Source organism: Bombus pascuorum, unplaced genomic scaffold (assembly GCF_905332965.1).
Source record: "Bombus pascuorum unplaced genomic scaffold, iyBomPasc1.1, whole genome shotgun sequence".
Lineage (NCBI taxonomy): Eukaryota > Metazoa > Arthropoda > Insecta > Hymenoptera > Apidae > Bombus > Bombus pascuorum.
Genome location: NW_026869761.1, coordinates 163,067 through 170,808, shown reverse-complemented (window position 1 = coordinate 170,808; position 7,742 = coordinate 163,067). Strand labels below are relative to the sequence as shown.

The window sequence follows — 7,742 nt, the reverse complement described above, 5'->3', positions numbered from 1 at the left end:
CTTTTTAAACTGCGATGGCATTTACTTGAATTATAACTGGACGAAATCAAAATTGGAAAACGGTTTGGCACTTGCAAAAAATCACAGCAGAGATATTCATGATATTTATGTAGGACTTGATATTTGGGGAAGATGTTGTCCTGGTGGTGGTGGATTTAATTCAACATATGTAATTACAATATTACTTATTTTATTGTATCATATAGTCATTTAATATTTCATTAAACCATTATAATCTACAGGCTTTACCAAAAATACGACACTAAGGACTTTCTGTCGCGCTTTTTGGTCCAGGTTGGACTCACGAATTTTTCGTATCTAAGACATTCCAAGAAATAGAAGATCTATTTTGGGCACAGTTGTTTCCTTATTTATATGTTCATGTACCTATCTACGAAGAAGAAGTATTCAAAACATCATTTTGCCGCGGCAGTGGTAGCTTGTATTATCGCTGTGGTCAGGTACATTAAATATCTCACATTATTTTTAACAAACTGAATTTATCATAAAAGATATAACTTAGAAAACACGAAGTTGGCACCCTGCTGGGGGTAGCCACCCACACGCTATGTTTATTTTTATTTTATTTTTTTTATTACCGATGAGATATAACACTTTACCAAATGTCCTTCAGGACAAATTGTAAAAACCAAAATAAACTATATATATAGTAAAACTGAATTTATTACATGAATATATTATAACTGAAATGTACATATTTTATGCAGGCACTATATGAAAAGGATGGGAAAAGATTTAAACACAAACCATTTTACAATTTATCCCTGCAAAATCCACAAATATCAGTACCTATACCGCACGTGAAATTTACATCATCGCCTCAACTTCCAGAACCGAAAAGTGAAAACGATCGAAATGAGTGTTCAAAAGAACCGATACAATATGTTTATGAAACGAGGAAGAATGTTATTCGAATATTAAAAAATGTTGTAAATATTGAAAATAAAATGCCAATGCATCGAACTGTCAGAATTTGATATCTTTGTCCACGGGGATAAGACCACTGAGACAACAGGAACAACATAGAGGTCGTCCTCCAGACCATAAATAATAATAATCTTTAAAATTGCTACAGGACAAACACCGAATCTTCCGCACCTTAGATCGGCTGAAGAAGCGCTTCGGCACTCTATGTTACTCTATCCCATCGGTCATCGAACACGGCAAGGGATATAGAGCCATAAAAATGCTTATCAGTAAGGCCTCTGACAGATCCCGAGTTCTCTGCACTCAGAGAATTAAAGATTCCAAAACCACGTTTCCGCAAGTAAGACGAATGCTATACCTCTTGATCGGCGCCCTCAAATTTTCTTCGGACGATTCTCACCGTCTTCCATAGTTGAATAACCTCCTCGTGTGACAGAACAGAAGATACATCGTTACTGGTACCAAGTCGACAAATAAGTCCACTTTGTGACGTCTCCGGTACCGCCGGCTTCCCAGGACTTACTAGTAACGCGATGACATGCCAAGAATAAACGTCTACGCAACACGTGCTTCTGTTATTCACGATCTTGTGTCGTTTCTTCCTTTCAAGTTATAAACTGTTCTTTGTACAGGTCTTTAATTAGTATTGTGCTTGCGTGCTATTTCATCACTTCAAACTTGTTAAACTTTTATCACTCGTTCCAACAGCACTTGTTATTTGTACGTAGCGAAGCATTCTTTATCCGGTCTCCTTTCTACCGCGCGAAAAGTTTCGTGAATCCCACAAGACTACTGGGGACAAATTTTGGAAGTGTGCGCCGAAATGTGTATGATGATATTCTCAGATTCCCAAATTTCATAATCTTGAAAATGCAGATTTTCGTTGAGCCGCTGGAACAGGGTCTGTACCTTCACCTGAGGAAACAGGGCTAGTAACCGCTCCGGCTCTGATGTCTCAGAGAATTATTTCACATCGGTAGATTCGTTAACGATTCAATTTAAGTTGCTGAATGGGATAGGTTATCAGGCTTCGATATCTTCAACGCAGTACCAATATAGCTATAGCTCCCGCAAAGATGCACATTCTTCTTCTCCTTGATGCTCAATGATCTCTTGTATCAGCATACTTTTCTAAGATATGGAAGATGGGGAAAGTAGTTCCCTTGCTGGGGAAGGATAAGAACAAACCAAATCCAGCCAGGTACAGATCAACGAGTTTGCTGTTTGCAGAGTATCCATTAGTAAGGTCTTTGAGAGTGTGATACAGAGACTCATACCGTTTCATTGCAAACAGGCTGCCGTTCCTCCCGATCAGCAATTTGGCTTCCGGATCAAATACAGTAAGGTCCACGCCATAATAAAATTCGTGACAGGCGTCTGCTGGTAGCAAAACTCTACTCATAGTCCTGGAAAGGGATTTTGACATGTTTCGATCGAGCGGTTTGCTATAAAAGCTGATACGATACGGTTTCTTTAAACATGCAGTTCAGGTGATTTGGTCCACAATCTTCGAAATGTGTCTCATTGGATGTCAAGCTCGAATATCGTCTTCGGAGTGAATAACTGTCTGCAACAGGGAACGTTCAACACCTCCATCCTGTTCAATTTGTATTTTAGTCGTGCTTCGAGCCTCTTCCATCTGAATAGCGACTTCAACCTATGCGCGTTAGTATTTGCCAATGGCCTCCTCATTTACGCGACGGGAATGTATTCATCCAAAATTAATTCCAAGCTACAGGAAATTTTCGATCGAATTATGGTTTGCTGTGGTAACTGAAAGTTCCGTACATTCTCGCTGATTTCTTATCACCGGCAATAGCCCCTATCCGTTCCGCATAAGAAAATGGTCAAATATCCCGGTATATATTTGTATTGCAAATTACAGATTACACAGCACGTTAAGACGCAAATGTAAAATAAATCAGAAAAGACTATTATAGCAAATAAAGGTTCGGTCCTCTCAAAGCATCTCTGCGTGAAATGTAGTCTTTTGTTGTACAAATTGCTGTCACCAATCCTATCCCGACTTATGCCTGTCCGATTTGGCTAAATGTCACAACGAGTCAGATGGACCAGCTCAGGCGTTTCAAACGGTAATGTCCGGGGCATTGCATGGGGCTGTATCGCACGAGCTATTTTACATACCAATACAAATATTTTACATAATTTTATATACTATATACAAGTTGCACATAGCTTTTAAATCTCTTGTATCTGTAGGACGCGATGAGAGTGCCATGGACTCTCAGTTGACCTGTTTATGTTAGAATTAGCGAAGAATCATAGAGTCAAAGTACGTCTAATCGTCGATCAACTTTGGTGGAGATTCATTAGATCCAAATCATTACTTGTATTATTTTTTTTAAATGAATTCAAAGTAGAGTATGCACTATCTATTTTCCACTTCAGGATTGATATTTCAACAAAACTGCGCGCATGCATAAACCATGATAAATAATTTACGACTGTAACTATAATGCATTTTTATATGCTACTGAGAACACCTACACTTCGTTAGCAGCGCGATACTAGTAACGATACTAGTGATTTAGTACGGGAATTGCTGGAAATTTTAAGAATAATCACCATTTTGGGCAACTTGTCTGAAAGCTAATTTCTCTGCGATTTCGATGGTATTGTAATATGTTGCAAGGCTCAATATTGTGGACAATTTTGTTTTCCTACACATGTGTAACTGATGATCGTTAGTTTACAAATTATGTAGAAAAAGAAACACACTTTGCAAAAAATTGACAAGCCTTCTATCATCTTGCGATATACTGTACAAAGACGAACACATGCGTATAGGCGAAACAAAAAACGAAGTCAAATACGAAATCAAAACAAAAACCCTAGCGCTCAAAACAAACGATAGTTTCACTCATCTGTTAGATAAACTCGAGCGAGCACCAAAGGTAATAGACAATTTACAAGGCTATAAAACCACGATCGATAAAATAGGCGACGAGATAGAAACCCTTAATTTCGAACACAGAATCAAAGATATACAGTATTGGGGACTAACCACGCTCCAGACATTAGGGTACATAGCATTAGGCATACTAGGTATATATGGATTAAACAAAATAGGGGTATTCGAATGCATCAGGAAATGTATACCGAACAAATTATGTATCAATCTATTGCGCTGCCGAAATGAAACCGTAATCATCAGCCACAATGCGACAGCCCCGCCAGTACCAAGCACCCTGGCCTCGACACCCAACATCCATATTCCAACCGATACATAATTCCTCTTGAGGAAGAGGAGGAATCAGCTGTAATTTTCAAGCCACGTCAAGTCCGATTCAACGAAAGTCTTCTGAAGACAACTTGAGGGACCAAGTTCAATCTAGGAAGGGGGGAATGTCACAGGTGCAAATCAAGCAGCTATATGATAAACCAGTATCCGTTCTCAGGCGCCTGGACGGCATATATGTACGACCAAAGACTGCTCCCACTCCAACGAATAAAAGAATATAAATGCTTCGTTCCAAATCATTCAGTCAGTCTAAAAAAAATTACTTAACTAACTCAAATACCAAAAAATTGTATCATGGCGAAACGAAAACAGTATTGTACAAATTGAGGCAAAAAAAAAAAAATAAAGAACTCGATCTCCTGTTAGGAAGCAAACAAGTTTCTTGCTTTTATCTTAATTTTTACGTGACAGCTGCCTCGGCTGGGCGTGCCCGGTGTCGGAGTGCGTAGGCAGTACGCCGGCGTGGTGCGAGCAATCGATCGCTTGGCGTGCCCGGTGTCGGGGTGTGTAGGCAGTACGCCGGCGTGGTGCGAGCAATCGATCTGGGCAGGGGACCTGAGTGCCAGCAGCCGTAGTCCCTGAGCGACCAGCAGCCGTAGTCCCTGAGCGACCAGCAGCCGTAGTCCCTGAGCGATCAGCAGACTGCACATGTCGGTGGCCATCAGAATTACGTGGGGTTTTCGCATCATTTCGGCGGCGGCAGCGGCAGGGCTCGATGGGCTTTCCGCGTTCGAGCTGCAGACCCTGAGGTGTCGCGAGATCTATCTCCGCAATCGAGGTCTGCTGGGCGAAATTGGAGCGACGGTCGCGGTCTCGGTGGGAGCTGCTCGACAGAAGGCGCGCAGTGGCTGAGGGTACTCGGTTGGAGGAGGTGGCAGAACGGCAGAGGGAGCTTGCTTCCCATCCCGTGAGGATTGGCCGACGAGGTTGCGGCGGTGCCCTGTGTAGGAGTGCGTAGCCAAGACGCCGGCGTGGTGCGAGCAATCGATCTGGGCAGGGGACCTGAGTGCCAGCAGCCGTAGTCCCTGAGCGACCAGCAGCCGTAGTCCCTGAGCGACCAGCAGACTGCACAGGTCGGTGGCCATCAGAATTACGTGGGGTTTTCGCATCATTTCGGCGGCGGCAGCGGTGGGGCTCGATGGGCTTTCCGCGTTCGAGCTGCAGACCCTGAGGTGTCGCGAGATCTATCTCCGCAATCGAGGTCTGCTGGGCGAAGTTGGAGCGACGGTCGCGGTCGCCGAGGCGCGGTCTCGGCGGGAGCTGCTCGACAGATGACGCGCCTTGGCTGAGGGTACTCGGTTGGAGGAGGTGACTTGGTTGTGTTCTGTTTTGAAACTTAGCATGTACAAGAACCTAAAAATTATGGATCTGTTCTATTTGGTTGAATTTAGTATATACAAGAACCACTAAAAATAAGGATTGTCCTATTTGCTTGAAACTTAGCAAATACAAGAACTTGGGGAGCACGAGGCGGGTATGGGTTCTCAGTGCGTAGCATCATGCCCTGAGAAACCCCGATGTATCTGATGTTCACCTATAGTCGGGTGGCGGCTGGTCGGCGCTGTGGCGCCCGTCAGATCGCTGATCCGGTGCGGAGAACTTCGGAGAAGTTGGCGGGCCCATATCTGTCAAGACCATTCACCTCACCTTCACGTGGAGCTCCCCGTCGTCCTGCATCGGTCCCGACCGGGGTAGGGTGCGAAAGAGTGAGTGGCAAAGGAAACGAGGACATGGCTCGTTAACCAAGTAGTATTAATTTTATGCAGGCTTCGTCTTGCAGATTTTCAAAGTGCTTATATTGTTCAGCAGTCCATTTCAAACGGATTTCTATTTCTAGCAGCTGAATCAACGATTTTGCGTTAACGAAATAGTCTCTGATAACGACGATAATATGTGACTTGTCAATCCTAAGAATTGTTAGATGTCCTTGGATTCTGGATTGTTGGATTCTGAAAAATTTGGAGTAAGAAAATTTTCTACCGCATGGAGTTTCCATGGACCTGGTTTGACACTGTCGGTAGAAATTATGCCTCAAGTATGTAACTTCTTTACGCAGAAATTCACTTATATTGGTGGGGAAAGTAAATCCGTAATTTTTCAGGTGATCCAACAATCTTTAAATTTTGACTTTCTGTAGAGACGAAGAGTAGACTATTATATCATTCAAATAATTTTGAATTTATATTTCATTGAATTAATACTTGATATATGTAACGTTGAAATTCATTTGCGAGCTCAAAGATTGAGAAATACTTTACACCACTTAATTGGTCCAGAGTTTCGGTAATTTGTGATAGTGGATACTTGTCGCTTTGTTTTTTCGTTCAGTGTACAGAAATTAATTATCATGCGCCAATGTTCAGTGTCATCGGCATCCGATATTTTCAAAGTGAAGTTATACGATGAAATGGACGGTCTAATTATTTCTTGGAATAACAGAGCTTCAAATTAATGATGTATCTTCTCTTGATTCATCGGTGAGTAGCGGTACTGCCTAGTATATGTTACAATTTCGTTTGTTATATAAATCGAATGGTAAATTCTTCATTCGTTATACCTTACAACTTCCGCAAGTAATAATTTCCTTTATTATTCGGAATTACAATGATGTTCCAAGAGGACAACTTTGGTAGGACAAGTATCTGTAGATACAGTAATATAATCTCAATTTGACCCACCAAAGTTGTATCTGTAGATACAGTAATATAATATCTGCCATAATACATTGCCGAATATTAATGTCATTTACTATATGCATATTATTGGGCTTTTATTGAAACGTTTCGTCAGTGGCTTGCCTGGACAAACATTGAATCTTTGAAAAGTAACTAAGCAGGAACGCCTGCGCTGAGTGCAAGATGGAAATCCCTGACCTCGAAACTAATTATTTATTTGTCAAAAGTAAAATTATTAGGATGATGTTTAATATCGTATAGTATTAGTATCGGTATTCATGTCTATTAATATGTATTAATATTAATTTATAGTATAAGTACATAGTGTTAGGATTTCCACTAGTATATTACGTATGGTAGTAGTATATATATTATTATATATTATCTTTTTAATATATACATGGAATATATTGGTTTATACACATATATCAAATTTAATTATTTCTACATATACCAAAAATACCTTTTTAATACATGGTTTATCCGCGGTAAGTATGGACAGCCCTTTATTGCCTGACGTATTGCAGATACCAAAAATTTGTTACATGGCGATTGTATGGTACAATTAGGGCACATTTTTAACAAAGACTAACTTATTTACATCATTATTCCCCGAGATATGGAGGTAAAGTTCAAATTCAACGTAAAGTTCAAGATAAAATTCAAATGGAACTATATATTGTTCTTCTCATGATTCGATAGTACTTATTTCACAAGATGCAATATTTGATACGTGGAACTTTAGACGCGAACAAGACCACCCAGCCACGCTTTTGACCTACTTGAGAAATGTTTTCCCGGAAAAATCAGTGAATTTATCACACAATATCTCAAAAATTAATTAAAGTCGGTAATAT

At 40.7% G+C, this 7,742-nt stretch overlaps 1 long non-coding RNA gene across 1 annotated transcript; it reads left to right on the top strand.

The window, feature by feature from the left end:
- LOC132915933 (uncharacterized) lies at positions 1-1,340 on the top strand. Its single transcript, XR_009659989.1, has 3 exons — positions 1-169; positions 243-461; positions 729-1,340. It is a non-coding gene; the product is annotated as an uncharacterized LOC132915933 (long non-coding RNA).
- The last annotated feature ends 6,402 nt before the right edge of the window (positions 1,341-7,742 follow it).